Source organism: Ipomoea nil, unplaced genomic scaffold (assembly GCF_001879475.1).
Source record: "Ipomoea nil cultivar Tokyo-kokei standard unplaced genomic scaffold, Asagao_1.1 scaffold2845, whole genome shotgun sequence".
NCBI lineage: Eukaryota > Viridiplantae > Streptophyta > Magnoliopsida > Solanales > Convolvulaceae > Ipomoea > Ipomoea nil.
In genome coordinates this window covers 9,698,105-9,718,983 of record NW_017619273.1, presented here as the reverse complement: position 1 = coordinate 9,718,983, position 20,879 = coordinate 9,698,105, and positions in this window count along the sequence as shown.

Sequence of the window (20,879 nt, the reverse complement as noted above, 5' to 3'; positions counted from 1 at the left end):
TCAAACGTATCTTAGGATTTATATTCCTAATCCAAAGAGGATCGGCAATCCCAATCCCATCAATATCTCATCTCTTGACCTATAAAAGGAGCTGCTCCAAACAACTCATCAAGACACGCTTTCAACACCTAATCGTGAGCACAAGAGTAATTGAGAGAGATACCCAAATCCCCTTGAAAAGTAGTACAAGTGTTTAGGTCTCAATAGCTTGATAGGAAATCATATTGTGTAACCCCCGTTCCCTAAACAAAGTGTACTTTAAATATTGAGCTTTTAGTGGATTTAGGCAAATTCTCAATTTGAGAAGTGCCTCGCAGATTAGGGCTGCTTGCCCGAAACTGCGTTATAAATATTTGTGTCACAACGTCTGTTTCAACGTTACCAAATTCAAACGTCTATATTAATTTCAATTTCTTTTGAAGCTTAGTATAGACTCTTCTTGCTAAGTAATTTCTTTAGTTGGTATATGAGCTTCGTTGTGAAGTTAGCAATCAACCCTTGTACTTGGTTGTTCTTACAACAATTCCTTGTGCACTTCCTAAATTTTCCAAGTATTCTTTGAATTGGAAAATAGCAAAAATTCTTACCAAGAACCTTTCCTTGTGTAGCTTAAAAGCTAAGCCTAATGTTTAATTGTAACCTTTGAGTTCCGAACCCAAGCCTAATTTTTGTCAACCCAACCTCTAAACCACTTGAGCCAATTGTTTTTCTTGAAACTTAACCAATTCTAATTCCATCTAAACCATAAATTCCCACTTTACCCAAAATCCCCAAATTAAATCATCTTTTTCCCCAATTTCACCCAAAATCCCTAAAATTTCCTTTCTTTTCTCCTTCCTTTCTTTCTACCCGTAAGACCACCCAGCACCCACCCCTCCCCGTAGCTTCACTGCCACCACCACCTGCCCGTCGCCGAGCCACTGCCTCGCCGCTGTTCGTCGTCACAGCAGCCGGAGCCGTCGCGTCGCCGAGAGAGAGAGAGAGAGAGCAGCGAGAGTGAGAAGAGAAAAAGGAGAAGCCTTGGGTCCTTTTTGTTGAGCTTTGGGTCATCTTCAATCATGTCTAGAAGGTCAAGTTTGGCAAGGAAAGAGGAATGGGTGGATACCTATTACCTCATTCTTGAAGGTAAAGCTTTTGATCCGGAATCTTTCCCTAGCTCTTTGTTGGATATGTTTAGGTATCAAGGTTTGTTGGATGGGTTTCTCGCCATAAGGGCCGAGACTTACCCGAGTTTGGTGAAAGAGTTTTATCGTCACATGGTTGTGACAAAGGAGGCGATAAGTTGGAGATCACCTCTAAGGTGAGAGGTGTGAAGGTTGTGTTGTCTAAGAAGAGGTTGGCTCAGTTGTTGAGTTTGTCTGCTACCGGAGTGGCTCAGTATAGTGGTCATTCTTGGGTTAGTACGGATACCATGGGGTACCGTGACTATTTGAGCTATCTGTTGGGCCGTACGAGTGGTTTCACTCAAGGCTCTAGGCCGGAGAAGAAGTGGTTGTCTGCGGAGCAAAGGATCCTGGTGATGTTGGTGTCAGATTGTTTGTTGCCGAATAACAACAAGAGCAGTTTGTTGGGTAAGTTGGAGTACACCTTTGCTTTCTGTCTGAAGAATATGGTTAAGTTCAACCTGCCTGCTTTGATGATGCAACACATGGTGTTTTGCCGGGATCACAATCGGAAGAGCTTGCCGTATGGGATGGTGTTGAGTTGGATCTTGGTCAAGAAAGGTGTCAGTGTGGACGGTTGCCTCCCAAAGGCCGTAGGAAAGATGGTGTTGGATACCACCAATCTCCGGAGTTGTAATCTATTTCGGTTGGATGATGGTGAGTACATCACGCTAGAAGAGGTTGCAAGGAAAGCACCTGATGAGAGGGCGGAGTTAGCGGCTGAGCTTGGGATCCATGCCAGGAAGTTGAGCCTCGCAGTCCAGAGTTTGGGCGGTGATGAAGAAGCTGAGGAGGAAGCAGACCAAGAAGAAGATGTAGGAGCACCGGAAGCCGCCGAAGCTGAAGAAAGTGATTCGGACAGTGAGGAAAGCCGGAGAAGGAAGGAAGCTCGCACGAAGAGGGAGCACGACGTTGTCACCTTGCTTCGTCAGCAGAACAGCATGATCGCCGAAGGCTTTGCGTTTGTGAAGGCGCAGTTCGTCGCAGTGCATCAGAGGCTAGACCAGATTGAAGCCAGTTCTAGCCACAGGGACGAAGACGAAGAGGAGTCCGAAGAGGCTGAGGAGTCGGAGAGCGAGGAGTTTTAGTTTGTGTTGCGGTAACCCCGTTCTCTTTTTCCATGTTGTTTCTTTCTTAGCCGTTGTTAGCTTGGTGATAGGTTGTGGTGTGCTTTGTGTGCTTGCTTGTTCTGTTTGTTGCTTTGTTATTTAGCTAGTTTGATAGTGGTGTTTGGAGTTAGTAGTTTAGTTCTTGGTTGTTGTCTAGAAGTTGGTGGTTGTGTTGAGGTTAGAGTTCTTGATGCTCAATCTATCCGTTTGTTGACCTCTTGCCAATCCTTGAATTTGAAATGCCTTCTTCTTTGCCTTGGGAATCCTTGTGAGTTCTTTTGGAGTCTTTGACCAAAAGAGTTGTCCTTGAACTTCTTGTCACAATTTCGTGTCCTTTTCACTATTCGCTTTTAATTCGTCGTACCTAAAGACTTCTTCATTTCATTCCCTACAATTCCTAGAAAATAGTTCTACCTTCTCTCTAGAAAAGAATTGTAGCTTATTCTCCAAGCCAAGTTGAGACCCTTGTCAAGATTCCAAGATTTGCTTCAAAGATTCAACCTTTCACCTATTTGGGCATCTAGGAGGGTAAGATCTAAGTTCATCTTGTGTTTTTGGTTCCATCTTAGTTGTTTTTTTCTTAAAGGTAGAATCTTTATGATCTTTTGGTTTAATCTTGAAGTGGGTTTGGAAAGTAAGCCTTGTGGGGAGCTTGTTGTGGTGTAAAGTGAAGTCTTTTGGTCTTCAAGAGGTAACCCATGCTCTAGAAAACCTATTTTGCTTACCTATATGTGATTTCTTGGATTCTACATGTGTTTTGCTATGAAATGTGAGGGTTTATGCATTTGTCTTGTGATATTGCATATCTAGAGCTTGTGTTTAGGGTTCTTTTATGCCATTGCTTGGTATTTTCCATGATTCAAGTCATTTTGTTGTATTGGGTGAAATTTAGCATGTTTTAGACTTGAATTTGTGTTTGGAGAAGAAAATCCTCGAAGGGATTTGTTGTGGAACAGGGCTGTTCCCGCGGGCGGAACGGCGGGAGGGGCACCACCCGCCGGCCTACCCTCGGGTATATAGCCTGTGGGATGGTGTTCCCGCAGGCGGAACCATGGGTGGGGCACTACCCGTGGGTCCACCCGCGGGTACACGAGTGGTGTTTGTTCGGGATTTGTTCCCCGTGATTCTTTTGACTCGGTATTTGGTCTTTTGACTTCCCGATGTTCTTTTGTGGAACTATTTGAGTGTCTTCTTGATGTTTCGTACGTCTAGAACTATATGGTAGGTATCCATGTAGGACTTTGGTGTCTTGAATCATGCTAAGTGTTCAACATTGTGTTTCGTTGGACTAAGAGGTGTCTTGTGTGTTCCTCGGAACTATCTTGAGTTTCCCCGTTGATAAGCATGCTAGTTTGTTGTCTTAATGCTAGCGTGTGTGTTGTTTGTACCTTCCGTTTGGTTGATGATAACTTGTGTTATCCATTGTTGTTGTCATTGGGTTGTGACCCATTCCTTGATTGAGTATGTTTCATACCTTCGTTGTGATCCGTTGTTTGACTCTCGTGTGAGTGGTGGTGCGTGTGTGGCTCTACCTGGATTGCACGATTAGTGGTATGGGACACTAGTCACCAAGGTATTACAGCGGTCCTCATGGTGGCCGTGACGTGATTATGGAGTTGTGGCCTGAGTGATGGGTCCACGTTTTTGGGGGATAACATGTGTTATCCGGGCATGTGTTGCCGTGATTGGTGGTGTTCGTTGGTGGTTGTTGGTGGGGGACGACGGTCCCGGGGGAATAAGGTTAGACTAAGAAGTACAGGGGTCCTGGAGGTAATGGTTGGAAAAGAAGGTACAAGGTTGGGGGTAGCCATAAGGTTGGAACAGGGCATAAGGAAGGCATACCAACTCGTGATGGGTGATGTTGCGAGGGCTTGTAACCCAGCGTTGTGTGATCTTCTCTCGTGACGTGTGTAGTTACGGAGGCTTGTGTTATTGTGGCATGTGTTGCCGTTAGGTGAGTCTTTATCCTTGTGTGTGGTTAACCTTTGTGGTTTGGGATGTGTTCCCGTGTTATCCTTGAGAGTGATGAGTCTTGTGTTGACAGTTGATCTTGGTTTTGACTTATATATATGTATTCCGTTTCGAAAATGGTTTTATGACTTATATCTATCTATTTATGATACTTAACGGTATTGGTGGGTTACCAGCATTATTCGCTGACCAGGCTGTGACACCCCAAAAATCCACACTCCAAACCATGAATTAATTGAGTAATTAATTCTATTTCTTTTGAGGAATTGATTCCTAAAATCCTGATTTTTGATACTCAAGGACTAGTATTTGACTAGTCAATCTTTAAGTGGTGTTGTACCTTGTGCTTTGAGAGGAGTTCCCTTGTTCCTTACGCTTTCTAAGAGTTAGTAAGGGTATCCTTGTCTTTTCACCAAGAGCTAGTTTTGTAACCTAAACCTAGAAGACTTCTTCATTTCATTCCCTTACATTTCCTAGAAAATATCTCTACCTTCTCTCTAGAAAACAAGAGTAGCTTGTTCTTCAAGCCAAAAGAAGCCTTTGTCAAGATTCCAAGTTTTGCTTCCAAGATTCAATCTTTCCTCTATTTTGGCATCTAGAAGGGTAAGATCTAAGCTTGTCTAGTCTTTTTGGTTCCATCTTGGTTGTCTTTTTCTTAAAGGTTGGATCTTTATGATCTTTTGGTTTGATCTTGAAGTGGGTTTGGCTAGTGAGCTTAGTGGAGAGCTTGTTGTGGTGTAAGAAGAGTCTTTTGGTCTTCAAGAGGAAACCCATGCTCTACAAAACCTATTTTGCTTACCTATATATGATTTCTTGGCTTCTACTTGTGTTTTGATATGAAATGTGAGAGTTTATGCATTTATCTTGTGATATTGCATATCTAGAGCTTGTGTTTAGGTTTCCTTTGTGCCATTGCTTGGCATCTTCCTTGGTTCAAGTCATTTTGTTGTGCTTGGTGAGTTTTGGCATGTTTTGGACTTGAATTTGTGTTTGGAGAAGAAAATCCGCGAAGGGATTTGTTGTTGTGCAGGGATGTACCCGCGGGCGGAACGACGGGCGGGGCACCACCTGCCGGCCTACCCGCGGGGAACATGTGCCTTGTGGGTAGTGTACCCGCGGGCAGGTCCACGGGTGGGGCACTACCCGTGGGTCCACCCGCGGGGTACACGGTGGTGTTAGATCGGGATTTGTTCCCCGTGATTTGTTTGTCTTGGTCTTTGATCTTTTGGCTTCCCGTTGTTCTTTTGTGGAACTATTTGAGCGTCTTCTTGATGTTTCGTAGGTCTAGACAGTGTTGTTGAGGCCTGTGTGCCAATGTCTTTAGATTGTTCTAGTTTGTTGTTTTTGGGATAGTTTTACACTTGCAGATTGTCGCCGTAACGTATACCTAGTGTGGTATACGTGGCATAACACCCCGTTTTGGATTCCTTTTATCCAATTATCTTTTTATCTTCCGTTGTGCTAGTTTTGTGCTTGATCTGCAGGTGTTAAGACTCGTTTTAAGTCTTGTTGTTTTGGGGGGGTGTTACAGTTGGTATCAGAGCCTATGTGTGAACCTTGGTTTAGAGCCTAGGAAGAGTTGAGTCTAGACTTTCTAAGTGTTTAAGTGTGTTTTGAGACTTCTAAGCGACCTTAAGAAGCTAAGTGTTAGGCTTAGGACTCTAAGTTGCGCGGTGAGATGTGCGTTGCTTTCTGTCTTGCTTGCTTGCTTGCTCTTTTGGTAACCTTGTTGTTGTAGCAGAAGTCTGTGATGCCTCCTCGCCAGCGAACCGCAGTGTTTGAAGATGTGAGTGAAGTGGTTAAGAGATCTCGGTTGGCCGAATCTAGCAGTGCTTCGGGGGTAGTTGAACGGTGGATCCGGAGTGGTACGTCCCAAGAGTAAGTTCTAGTGCAGCTTCTGTGCCGGTACTCCGTGATATATGAGAGTATGGAGGGATAGAGGTTCATCATCCGACGGTAGGGTCATCTCAAGAGAGGGTGCTCACCTTAAATGAAGTCCGAACAAGTGACAGTGACGTAGTAGTGGGAACCTTCCTCGTGCAATCTGTGCCAGCAACAGTCTTGTTTGATTCAGGGGCATCTAACTCGTTTATATCACCCAGCCTCGTGAAGAAGTTGGGCTTATCTGGGGGCGCTGGAGTGAGGTTTAATGTGAAGGTAGCGTCAGGAGAAGTTAGGGTGTGTGACCGTCTTTTTGAGGGCATCAAGATCTGTATCAAAGGTGAAGAGTTTCCTAGTGATCTAATCCAGTACGACTTGGACGGGATGGATGTGGTCCTAGGTATGGACTGGTTGGGGCGGTTTAGAGCCAAAATCTTGTGCAAAGATCAGAAGATAGTGCTACGAGGACCTAGCGGGAAAAGAGTGTCATACCGTGGAAGGATGGAAGAACCCGGAATTAAACTAGTGTCTATAGTAAAGATGAAGAGGTACATGGACAAGGGCAATGATGTGTACTTGTGTTCCGTCGAGAACTTGGAGGCAAAGGAGGAAGTGGCTCATACGATACCTATAGTCCGTGAGTTTCTTGACGTTTTTCCCGAAGAAATACCGGGTATGCCGCCTGCTAGGGAAGTGGAGTTTTCAGTGGATCTCGTGCCAGGCACTGCACCCATCTCTAAAGCCCCATATCGTTTGGCTACGCCAGAAATGCAAGAATTGAAGGCTCAGTTGCAAGAACTCCTTGACAAGGGTTATATCCGGCCAAGTGCATCGCCTTGGGGAGCTCCGGTGTTGTTTGTGAAGAAGAAGGACGGGAGTATGAGGTTGTGTATCGATTACCGGGAGCTGAATCAAGTTACCATTAAGAATAAATACCCTCTTCCAAGAATAGATGACTTGTTTGATCAACTACGTGGCGCAGGAGTGTTCTCCAAAGTTGACTTGAGGTCAGGGTACCATCAGATAAGAGTAGCAAACAAGGATATCCCTAAGACTGCGTTTCGGACTCGGTACGGTCACTACGAGTTTACAGTTATGCCGTTTGGGATGACTAATGCTCTTGCAGTTTTTATGGATCTGATGAATAGAGTGTTCAAACCCCACCTCGACGATTTTGTAATCGTGTTCATCGACGATATCTTGGTTTATTCAAAAGATAAGGAGGAACATGTTGGACACCTCCGGACGGTACTTCAAATCTTGCGGGAAAAGCAGTTGTATGCCAAGTTTTCTAAGTGCGAGTTTTGGAAAGACAGTGTGACGTTTCTAGGCCATGTGATTGATAGCAGAGGGATTTCTGTAGATCTAGACAAAATACGGGCAGTAAAGGAATGGACTGCACCTTCAACAGTGTCGGAAGTAAGAAGTTTTCTTGGGTTAGCAGGTTATTATCGGAGGTTTGTTTTGGATTTTGCCAAGGTGGCTCAACCGTTGACTAAGTTGTTAAGAAAAGAAGTGCCTTTCGTTTGGGATCAAGCTTGTGAGTTAGCATTCCGAGAGTTGAAGGAGAGGCTCACGTCTGCACCAGTCTTAATTTTACCGTCAGGGACGGAAGGTTTTGAGGTATACAGTGACGCGTCCAAGAAGGGTCTAGGTTGTGTGTTGATGCAGAACGGGAGAGTGATTGCTTACGCCTCACGTCAGCTTAAGGTTCACGAAGAGAACTACCCTACACATGATTTGGAATTGGCCGCTGTGGTGTTTGCTTTGAAAATTTGGAGGCATTATCTCTATGGGGTGCATTGCAAGATATTCACGGACCACAAGAGTCTCAAATATATCTTCACCCAAAAGGATCTCAATATGCGGCAGCGAAGGTGGTTAGAACTCATCAAGGACTATGAGTTAGATATTCAGTATCATGAAGGAAAAGCTAATGTAGTGGCTGACGCCCTAAGTCGGAAATCGAAGCATAACGCTAGCTCTATTTGGGTGGTGGCGGATGAGCTTTGCAAGGAGCTCCAACGGATGAGTTTGGAAGTGGTGGAACAAGGAGATGTGGAGGCAGAAGTTCGTTGTTATAACTTAAGGATTGTACCTACGTTTCTGGGAGAGATCAAGGAAGAGCAGCAAAAGGATATGTTCTTGACCAAGGTAAGGGACGACCTAGCTAGAGGAAAAGGTGGACCGTTTGAGTTATCCGCGGATGGGGTGTTGAGGTACAAAAGCCGTGTGTGCATACCCACGTCATGTGATCAGTGGAAGTAACGGATTTTGGAAGAAGGTCATAATACACCCTATTTGGTTCATCCCGGAGGAGACAAGTTATACAAGGATGTGAAGGGCTTCTTCTGGTGGCCTAACATGAAGAAGGAAGTTGCAGAGTTTGTTGGGAAATGCCTTAACTGTCAGAAAGTAAAAGCGGAACGTTGTAAGGTTAAGGGGTTGGTACAACCGTTAGAAATTCCACAAGGGAAATGGGATTCTATATCTATGGATTTCGTGGGAGGATTACCGACGACCCGTTCGGGTAAGGACAAAATCTGGGTGATAGTTGATCGTTTGACCAAGACTGCTCGCCTCATCGCAATGAAGGAGACCTGGACAATGACACAGTTGGCTCAAGCTTATGTCAACCAAGTGGTAAAGTATCATGGAGTTTCGAGGGATATTGTCTCCGATAGGGATTCAAGGTTCTTATCTCAATTTTGGAAATCTTTGCAAGCAGCTCTTGGAACTAAGTTGAGTCTCAGTACAGCTTTCCACCCAGACATCGATGGACAAACAGAAAGGACTATACAGACTATCGAGGATTTGTTGAGAGCGTGTATGTTAGATTTTCAAGGATCTTGGGAGGACCATTTGGATTTGATAGAGTTTTCTTACAACAACAGTTATCATTCGAGTATTCGCATGGCACCTTATGAGGCTCTCTATGGACAGAAGTGTCGCAGTCCGCTTTGTTGGGAGGATCTTGTTAATCCGATAGTGTTGGGGCCACAATACTTGTTGGACACATCCGAGAAAGTTAAACAGATTCAAGAAAGGATGAAAGCGGCTCAGAATCGTCAAAAGTCTTATGCCGACTTGGCTAGAAGACAGGTGGAATTTTCAGTTGGGGATAAGGTTTGGTTGAAGGTATCTCCCACCCGGGGAGTAATGCAGTTTGGGAAGAAAGGGAAGTTGAGCCCTAGGTTTATAGGCCCGTATGAAATCCTGGAGAGGATTGGGAGTTTGGCGTACCGTTTGGCGTTACCTTTGAAGTTGGATAGAGTGCATAATGTGTTTCATGTATCGCAGCTCAAGAGATATGTTCATGATCCGACTCATGTTTTATCACCGGAAGTGTTACCGATAGATGAAGATTTGTCTTATGAAGAAAGGCCGCTCAGAATTTTGGACTTCAAGACTCGGGACACTCGCAGGAAATCTGTTAGGATGGTAAAGGTTTGGTGGTCTCATCATGGGGTTGAAGAAGCTACTTGGGAGCTGGAGGCATCGATGCGGGAGCGGTACCCTGAGTTGTTTGTGGAAGGTATCTCGTCTTTTTAGGTTGTCGTGTGCTTTGTGTGCTTGCTTGCTTTGTTTGTTGCCTTGTTGTTTAGCTAGTGTGTTAGATGGTGTTTGGGTTAGTTGTTTAGTTCTTGGTTGTTGTCTAGAAGTTGGTTGTTGTGTTGTGGTTAGAGTTCTTGATGCCAATCTATCCGTTTGTTGATCTCTTGCCTATCCTTGAATTCGTAATGTCTTTCTCTTTGCCTTGGAACCTTGTGAGAACTTTTGGAGTTTTTGACCAAAAGCGATATTCTTGAAACTTCTTGTCACAATTTTGTTTCCTTGTTACCTTTCGTTCTTAATTCGTTGTACCCAAGTTTCGGGGACGAAACTTCTTTGAAGGGGGAGAGGATGTGACACCCCAAAAATCCACACTCCAAACCATGAATTAATTGAGTAATTAATTCTATTTCTTTTGAGGAATTGATTCCTAAAATCCTGATTTTTGATACTCAAGGACTAGTATTTGACTAGTCAATCTTTAAGTGGTGTTGTACCTAGTGCTTTGAGAGGAGTTCCCTTGTTCCTTACACTTTCTAAGAGTTAGTAAGGGTATCCTTGTCTTTTCACCAAGAGCTAGTTTTGTAACCTAAACCTAGAAGACTTCTTCATTTCATTCCCTTACATTTCCTAGAAAATATCTCTACCTTCTCTCTAGAAAACAAGAGTAGCTTGTTCTTCAAGCCAAAAGAAGCCTTTGTCAAAATTCCAAGTTTTGCTTCCAAGATTCAATCTTTCCTCTATTTTGGCATCTAGAAGGGTAAGATCTAAGCTTGTCTAGTCTTTTTGGTTCCATCTTGGTTGTCTTTTTCTTAAAGGTTGGATCTTTATGATCTTTTGGTTTGATCTTGAAATGGGTTTGGCTAGTGAGCTTAGTGGAGAGCTTGTTGTGGTGTAAGAAGAGTCTTTTGGTCTTCAAGAGGTAACCCATGCTCTACAAAACCTATTTTGCTTACCTATATATGATTTCTTGGCTTCTACTTGTGTTTTGATATGAAATGTGAGAGTTTATGCATTTATCTTGTGATATTGCATATCTAGAGCTTGTGTTTAGGTTTCCTTTGTGCCATTGCTTGGCATCTTCCTTGGTTCAAGTCATTTTGTTGTGCTTGGTGAGTTTTGGCATGTTTTGGACTTGAATTTGTGTTTGGAAAAGAAAATCCCCGAAGGGATTTGTTGTTGTGCAGGGATGTACCTGCGGGCGGAACGGCGGGCGGGGCACCACCCGCCGGCCTACCCGCGGGGAACATGTGCCTTGTGGGGCACTACCCGTGGGTCCACCCGCGGGGTACACGGTGGTGTTAGATCGGGATTTGTTCCCCGTGATTTGTTTATCTTGGTCTTTGATATTTTGGCTTCCCGTTGTTCTTTTGTGGAACTATTTGAGCGTCTTCTTGATGTTTCGTAGGTCTAGAGCTTTATGGAAGGTATCCATGTTGGATCTTTGGTGTTGTGTATTGTGCTAAGTGTTCATCATTGTGTTTCGTTGAACCGAGTGGTGTCTTGTGTGTTCCTCGGAACTATCTTGAGTTTCCTCGTTGTTGAGCTTGCTAGTTATTATCTTAATGCTAGCGTCGTTGTTGTCGATGGGTGGTGACCTGTCTCTTGTTTGAGTATGTTTCATACCTCTTTTGTAATCCGTTGTTCGTTTCGTGTGAGTGGTGGTGCGTGTGTGGTTCTACCTGGATTGCACGATTAGTGGTATGGGACGCTAGTCACCAATGTATTGCAGCGGTCCTCGTGGTGGCCGTGACGTGATTTCATGGAGTTGTGGCTGAGTCCACGTGTTTGGGGGATAACATTGTGTTATCCGGGCATGTGTTGCCGTAAATTGGTGGGTTTTCGTTGGTGGTTATAGGTGGGGGACGACGGTCCCGGAAGAATAAGGTTGGACTTGGCTGTACAGGGGCTTTCTGGAGGTAATGGTTGGCACCGAAGGTACAAGGTTGGGGGTAGCCATAAGGTTGGAACAGGGCATAAGGAAGGCATATCAACTCGTGATGTGTGATGTCACGAGTGCTTGTGAAGCCGTTGTTGTGGTGAGTTCTCTTCTCTCGTGACGTGTGTAGTCACGAAGGCTTGTGGTGTGGTGTTTTGGCATGTGTTGCCGTTGGGTGAGTCTTTATCCTTGTGTGTGGTTAACCTTTGTGGTTTGGGATGTGTTCCCGGTTTTTATCCTTGTGAGTGGTGAGTCTTGTGTTGTCTTTTGATCTTGGCTTTTGACTTATATATATGTATTCCGTTTCGAAAATGGTTTTTATATTATATATATACCTATTTATGATACTTAACGGTATTGGTGGGTTACCAGCATCTTTCGCTGACCGGGCGTCGCCCCGATGTTTATCTTTGTATCTTTCAGGTGATGCGTAGTCGAGCGCGATGTCTAGAGCCGGTAGCTTAGCACCTGTATCTTTAGACAGTGTTGTTGAGGCCTGTGTGCCAATGTCTTTAGATTGTTCTAGTTTGTTGTTTTTGGGATAGTGTTACACTTGCAGATTGTCGCCGTAGCGTATACCTAGTGTGGTATACGTGGCATAACACCCCGTTTTGGATTCCTTTTATCCAGTTATCTTTTTATCTTCAGTTGTGCTAGTTTTGTGCTTGACCAACAGGTGTTAAGACTCGTTTTAAGTCTTGTTGTTTTGGGGGGTTGTTACAGTCCGGGCGTCGTCCCATGTTTATCTTTGTATCTTTCAGGTGATGTTTAGACGAGCGCGATGTCTAGAGCCTGGTAGCTTAGCACCTTTATCCTCGTTTTTGTGGCCTGTGCGCCGATGTAGTTAGATTGATGTTTTGGGATAGATGTACACACTTGCATATTGTTTGCCGTAGCGTTTACCGTGTTTGGTAGACGTGGCGTGATACCCCGTTGGATTTCTTTTATCCAGTTTCATTTTTATCTTCCGCTGTGCTAGTTTTGTCGCTTAATCTGCATGTGTTAAGGCTTTTATATAGGTCTTGTTTGGGGGGTGTTACTGTTTTGAACGCTTCAAGTGCTTCAGACTTTTCCCTGAGAAAAATTACCCACGAAAAACGTGAAAAGTCATCAACACATACCAGTATGTATTTCTTACCTCCAAAACTCTCTGTTTGAGTTGGACCAATGAGATCCATGTGGATCAATTCTAGGCAATAACTTGTGTTTATGGTACGTTGAGCTGGATGGGATGATTTGGTATGTTTCCCAGCTTGACAGGCACCACAGATGGTTGACTCGACTTTCATCTTGGGTAAGCCACGAACATCGTTTGTTTTTACTAGTTTATCAAGTAGTCTATAACTCAGATGACCCAGTTTTTGGTGCCATAGCTCAGCTTCATCTATGCTAGACCTGCAACAGAAAATATTGTTAGTTAGAATATAGCAATTATCGGTTGACCTTTTATCTTCCATAACGCATTGATTTGTTTAGTCCAAAACACTGCAACTGTTTTTGGCGAAGCACACATTCTAGTTTTGGTCATATAGTTGACTTATGCTTATAAGATTTGCGTGAAGTCCACTAACAAGTAATACTTTGTCTAACTTTGGCAAGCCAACTACATTTAGCGTGCCTATGCCAGTAACCTGACGTTTAATACCGTCGCCAAAGGTAACTTCACCTTTGCTGGCATTTACGTTACTTAGGAATTTGGCATTTCCTAACACCCGCTGTCAAAGTACCATTTTTCTTCTCTTCTTGCACTTTTAGTGTGAAATGAGACAAAAGAAATATAGTTAGTCTTTCTGACCCAAATCTGTTTGGTAAAAGGTTGGATGTTCTTGTGCCTGAACTTCTCGATTCTTTGATCCTTATAGAAGTAGTAGCATTCCGGTCTGGTATGGTCGCGCAACCTGCAATAATGACATACGGGGTTATAGAGTTTGTAATGTAGCTTATTTGATCTTACTATACCATGGGTATGTTTCGTTGAGCTGGATTCAGGAATGTCCTCTGGACCAGGTCCAGACGCTTTGACGAATACCGTTTTATCCTTTGAGTTGCTTCCGGTGAAACCCAAACCATATTTTGCAGAAGTTTTTCTTCCAGAATCAAGGATTTTGTCAAGTGTTGAAGTGGTGTCCATCATTTGGACTTGCCGTTTGTAGGTGCTTAGCTCCTGCTTCAGGGTCTATACTTCTTGTTTCAGTTTCTCTTCTCGGTCAGTCGCTTCTTTAAGCAGTACATCCCTATCAGCTATTTGAGTTTGATACACTTTGCTAGCATTTGTTACAATTCCTATCTCACTCGCTAGTTTACGATTTGCTTTTCATAGGGCTTCCCATTTGGGGTACAACTTATTAAACTCAAATTCAAAAGATAACGCATTTAATTCTAAGTCTTCCGCGGAGACATATTCATCACCCTCTGAGTCAGCTCCTTCACCAGATTCTGAACAACCAGCAACACGTGCAGTAAATGCAACAAAATTAATGGAGATTTCTTCTACATTAGATCCATTTGTTTCAGCGTTAGGTTCGTCACCACTCTAGGTGATAGCTGACATAGAATTTTTGCGTCTGAGATAGGTGGGATACTCAGCTTGTACACGTCCAAAGTCTTCACACTCATAGCACTTGATTCCTTTATTGCTAGTTTTTTCTTTGGACTGCCCTGAACGTGACACCGCCTGCTTGGAGTTTGACGATCTTGTCCTAGGGCCAGGTTTGAACGATGTTGCTCCTCTTTGTGAATTTTTGTTGCGTGAATTTTTTGACACCTGTTTCAAAATTTTAGAAAACTGTTTAGTCAAAAAGACAACTGTGTCATCACCTGTTTCATCTGAATCAGATACAACATTATTTTCTTCAGCGGCAAAAGCAACATTTTTTTTTGTTTTTTCGTGTGATCAATTAAGATTTCCATTTCATAGGTTCTAAGATTTCCCATCAACTGAGTAACTGTTTTTTTTCTCCTAGCCATCATGTTCCTGGATAGCCTTGACTTTCATTCTGAACCTCGGGGGTAAGGATCTCAGGATTTTTTTTTAACAAGTTTCGCTTGCGGGAACGGTTCACCAAGGACCATCGCACGATTTACCAGTTCCTGTACACGTGTGTGAAAGTTTATGATGGTCTCATCTTCATTCATCCGAAGCTCTTCAAAGTCAGACTGGACCAGCTGCAGTTTTGATTGTTTCACCGACGTAGTTCCTTCGTAAGTTGACTCAAGAGCCTCCCAAACACCTTTAGCTGAATCAATACCTGCAACTATTGAAAACCGATTTTCATGCATAAGAGAGTAAATCGTATCTAAGGCCTTATCATTGTTTCCAGCATTAGTTATCTCGGTTTGGGACCACTCGGTTTCAGGTTTGGCTACTCGCGTTCCATCAGTGCTAGTACTGGCTTTGGTCGGATGAGTCCAACCTGTCACCACAGACCGCCACACTGCTTCACCTTGAGCTTTTAGGTGTGTACGTGTGCGAGCCTTCCAATAGGCGTAATCGTCGCCGGTCAGCTGGGGAAGAACCTTAACACGATCCATTCTGTAACACTCAACAACCCGTGACATCGAACAAATGAGCAAAATAAAGAAAAACAATAAAAGCCGCTGAAAGCTTGAGTTCAAGAGGCACGAAATCGCCAGATCGACAGACTAATAAATTAATTCTGAAGGCTCTGATACCAATTGAAAATGCACCGTGAATCTTGAATGCAAGATGTAACTTATATTTCTACTTGATTTTATGTTATGCAACAATTGCGTTCATTAATTACTTTCGTTAAGCAAATATAAGTAACGAAAATAGAGCGCATAAAATAAAACAATAACACAAGAGAATTGTTACGCAGATCGGAGCGCATCCCCTACGTCTGTGGGGCAACCCACGTCTTCCCAATCCACTATAGATGTTCACCAAGGAGTATTACAAGAGGCAACTACAAATGGCTCACAGCCTTTACCACTATAACCCTTCCTAACACCTATTCAGGACTGAACCGTGTATGTCATAACAATCTTCAAAATAAGCTTCAGCAGTACCAGGTACAGATCATGTAGCTCAGATTAAAAACTCTTAATAAAGCGTAAAATATAATATACGCAGTTTAATTTGATAGCTTTGTAGATAAAGTATGCACTCAGAATAGCAGTTCAAAATCGGAAACTTTCTCATTTGAGTGACTTCCCTTTTATAGCAAAGATTAATCAACACCCTTGATCCTTAATATTAGCTTTCCTCTTTTCTCGATAAACGACAGCCACATGCTTTATGTTTGAAGCCTTCACTGTAACATTGATGACTTCCCTTTCATTTGTCAAAGCATGATATCCACTCAATTTAACCTTGGATGATAACAAGTGGTCCAAAAGAGATTTAAACTAACTTAATTATAATTTAAATCTAATAAGAACAACACTAAATAAATTAGTCAAACAAAGGTTAATGTGTACTAGAATTATACACTTACATTTCAAGTCTATCACTCAACAACAAACCATCTTCCAAGAAGGCAGTAGGAAGATCATTCTAGCAAGGTGACTTTGTAATTGACTTTTGGCAAAGAGTGGGCGGCGTATTTTGTCTTACTTTTAGTTGATAGTATACAAAAAAAAAATATAAATACAAAAATAATAAAATCATTAAAAAAACTCAAAATTGATAAAAAATAAAATTTTGGGTATATTCAAACTAACCCAAAATAAAATATAAATAATTTCACTCTAACTGAACATATCTGAATTAAATTTGGTTCGGCTATAGAGTGTCAAAAATATTACCCAAAATTTTTGGATATTCAAAATAAAATTTGGGAATCACCCGAACTAAATCAACGCCCACCTCTACTCTTGGCTAGCTCTTGATAAGGTACTAAGGGATATGTTTGACTAGGAGATCGTAACTACCTCAAGGATTGCTATCGAAAAAGCTGAAGTGATCTTCTCTTTTAATTGGAGTTTAACGAGAAGAGTGGGGTAGGAAACTTTTTAGAACCATTTTAAAAATATCTCTTTCTCTCTTTCTTTTGAACTTTACATTCCATATTATTTGACTATGCAAACTAAGTAACTTAACTAACTAACCCTAGCACGAAAAACTCACCAAACTTAGTTACAAATTTTTATCTTGGCAAGTTCAAAGACTTCCGCAACAAGCTTGCATTTCCTTATATTTGAATTGATTTCAGTTTGAAATTCAAACTCACTTAGTTTAAGTTTTTAAAAAACTCTATACAACGCCCCCCCCCCCCCCCCCCTCGCCCCTTCTAGACTTTAAATTACAGAGTAGGAAAAACATAGGGATTTAGACTGAAATTACGAGATCAATAGGGATAAATGGAATTAGGAATTTAGGGATTAGGGTTTAAGATTTGAGTAATATAAAAAAAAAATTGACAAAGAACTAACTTGTAAGACGGTGATGGTGACAACAACGGGAAGAGGAGTCCGCAGTCTTGATGGCGACAGAGGCGGGAAGAGGCGACTTTGGTAGAGGAGTGACGGTGACTGGAAGTAGAGTTCGCTGACTCGACGGCGGCAGAGGTGAGAAGAGGCGACTTTGGTGGAGGATCGGAGCGACGACGACAGAAAGAAGTTTGCAGCTTAGGCGTCGGCTTACTAACTGGAGGGAAGGCTGACACAAAGGGAGGCTGGAAGGCTGAGAAGGCTAAGGGAGCGAGGGGAGAATTTTTTGTTTGAGAGGGAAGAGTGTTTTTTTCTAAGTGTTTAAGAAAAGGAAGTTAATTATTTTTTTCTTTTATTTTTATTTTTTAAAGAAAGAATAATATATCTAATTAAGCAAATTAAAGTAAGTTTTTTTTTCTAAGTCTTCATGTTTTTCTAAATTAAGTACGTATCTAGAATATAATCGTCTAAATATATAGTAAAACATAATGATCAAAGTGTCGTTTAAATTTAACCTTTATCCTTTTAAAAAATGCACAGAAAGACAACGAACTTTTAAAACAGTTGTCGTAGAAGTGTTGTGCATTCAAAGTGTGATTAAAGATAACATACTAATTAACAACGGATAAATAAAATCATTGTCTTTTGTTTTTTTTTAAAAAAAAGAAAATGTTTTTAAAAGACCATTATTTTTGAAGTGTTGTGTACTCAACGTGTGTTTAAAGAAAGGGAAATCAAAACTAATTATTTTATCTTTCTTTAAGAAATAATAACATATCTAATTTAGCAAATTAAAAAAAAATTTCCAAGTAAGTTTTCAATTTTCTTCCAAATTAAGCAATTATAAAAAATATAACCATCTAATATATAGTAAAAAATAATTATCAAAGTGTCTTTAAAAATAATCATTTTCCTTAAAAGACAACATACTAACGACAACGGACAAATAAAATCGTTGTCTTTATTTTTTTTTTTAAAAAGCCCAAAGACAATGGACTTTTAAAATCGTCGTCGTAGAAATGTTTGTATTCAAAGTGCGCTTAAAGACAACAAATCAATGACAACGGATAAATAAAACCATTGTCTTAAAAAAATGCTTAAAGACAACAATTTAAAAAAAAAACCATTATCTTTTAAAAAACACACAGAGATCAAACTGTTGTCTTTTGCTGCATTTTCGGTTCAGTAAAAACTACTGTCTTTGACAAAAATGTTGGGTCAAAGACAACGATTTTGGAAAAAACTGTTGTCTTTTACACAATAGAAAACACTTTTGTCAAAAACTGTTGTTGTCTTTCTGCATTTTTCTTGTAGTGTCCACTGCCAAATCCTTAAGTAGGTTGAGAACCATAAGGTAACGATCATTTCCCTCCTTTCAATGTATTATAAGCACACTTTTGGTTTTAAAGAAACCTTCTACTCATCATCAATTTTTAGTGTAGATCTGTAGGTATCAAACAAGTTGTGTAATGTTCCTAATAATTCTTTTTCAAAAACCCATAATAAAGTCCAGCCGCAAGAACTGAATTTATTATTTTGTAATAAACCGAACAAAAAGGAAAGTCAAGTCGGAAACCCTTGTTTCGACCACTTTTGATATCCAGAAAAACTTTCGCAATTATTTTTTACTACGGACAAGGTGGTAAAATATAGCATCTAGTTTTGTAAAGTGGTCAGAAAATCGGCTACTAGAAAGATTGACAGAAATTCCTAACTCAGTTTAAATTTGCCGAATTTTTTTTGACCACTTTTACTTTGTGGTTGGTATTCCGACCACTAAGTAAAGGTGGTCAGAAAATTCCAACCTATTTCCCCACCCCTTCAACGAAAAATTGGAAAAATGTCACTTTTTTCTACCATTTTGTAGGTAGTCAAAAAATCAAAGATTTCCAGTAGTGTCTATGAACTCCTTCCAAAACTAATCATCTTCATTTTCATCTTAGAGAGAATGGTGAAAACACAAAATGTCGTAAAAGGTTCTTTATGGAAGCCTTGAAATGACACTCCCGATAGCTTCAATTTCTTTTGAATCCATTCCTTTCGACTCCTTTCCTTCCGACGAGTCTTGAAACTTCCAGTGAAACATCTCTACTCAACATCACCAAAATCTATAAACATTTATTCGTTACACATCTATAAACATTTATTCATAATACATTTTTTTCTTTGTTCCTTGTCAAAGGAGTGTTCATCCCTCTTTTGTTGTCTTGCTATTATTTATCTCCTCCAATTACATTTGACAGAGTAATGGTGCCAGCACCCGACCCGGGTTGTCAAACGGGTACCTGACCCGTCACCACATGAAAACCCAACGGGCAGAACTCCAACGGGCAGATTACTAATGGATGGAACGTTACCACAGGGTCATTTACTACACCACCATTGAAGAGAGAGAGGAATGAATGCTCAGCTCTTCATTATGCCTCATTATGATGTTACCGTTAGGAGCTTGATATAAGTAGGACATCTCCTCAGCCAGAGGGGACACGTTCAATACTCTGGAAAAAGACACACTGTACTTTCCATACTGAGACAAAAGGCAATACAACTATTGTTATTTTCTTATTCGTTACTTTATAATATATTTCCGGTAACATATTTACCGTCATTGGTGCTTTCATTGAGAGCCTGAGTCCAATACTCAAGCAGGCTACGACACACACAACTCATTCCTTTATTCAACAACAAGCTTGAAAGAATCCCGCAGCTCCCACGGTTCCCGCAACGTGAACAATGGCAATGCCTCAGGTGACCTCCTGGACCAACTCACCAATAATCGCGGAGGGGACCTCCGAGAACAGCTCAACAATGGGAGGCCTGGGAACCTTCGAGACCAACTCCACAATGGAGGGGCGAACCAAGTCGTGAACCTCCAGGCGACCATCCAGCAAGCGGTGGCAGCGGCACTAAACCAAGTGGCGATGGGACTACAAGGCCAAGTTCCCCCGCCGCGGCCTCAGGAAATAGAAGTAGAATCTCCACAAAGGGTGGATGCCCAGGACGCAACTCGTGCCGCGAGGGTCGCAGGGCGACGCACTAGGACCGGGGGTCCGGGAGAGGGCACCCAGAGAAGCGGACCGGCCGGACGGCAACCTAGGCCCTCCAGCTCTGCCTTAGAATGGTTGGGACACGGGGCGCCCGCTCGGCAAGGGCCGGAGTCGCGTGCCGAGGGGTCCTCCGCTAGAGGCCCTCGCCGACACGAGGAAAGAGAAGCGGAGAGATCGCCCATAGAAAGGATGGGCGAGTCTCATGGGCCAGCCCCGCATCGCCACGGTGATGAGTCGGTCCCGCGTCGACACTCGGATGAGCGACGCTTCGATGAACCGGTCCCGCGTCGGCACTCGGTGGAGCGACGCGTCGATGAGCCGGCTCCGCGTCGGCACTCAGCGGGCGAACGACGCATTGGTGAGCGGGTTCCACACCGACACTTGGATGGACGAAACGTCGAGGAACCAGCTCCGCGTCGACACTCAGATGGACGGCACGTCGACGAATTAGCCCCACATGTGGAGGAGCGGCAGTCGGCCCCGCGCCGGCACCCTGACGAGTCGGCCCTAGTCGAAAGGCTGCAGAAAAGGATCGAGGAGTTAGCAAGAAGGGTGGAGGCACGGGAGCAGTCACCGGAACCCGAGGTACGAATGGCAGCACCGTTCTCCCCAAGCATCATGGACGTACCTCTGCCGAGGGACTTCAGGTTACCCGCCATTAAGGCGTACACGGGAGCCACTGACCCGCGTGTCCACATGACTAGGTACAAGGCTGCTATGGTGATGATTGGGGCAGGGGACGCCATCATGTGCCGAGCGTTCTTGTCCACCCTGGATGGAACGGCCCAAGATTGGTTCAACACCATCCCGGATGGGTCGATCCAAA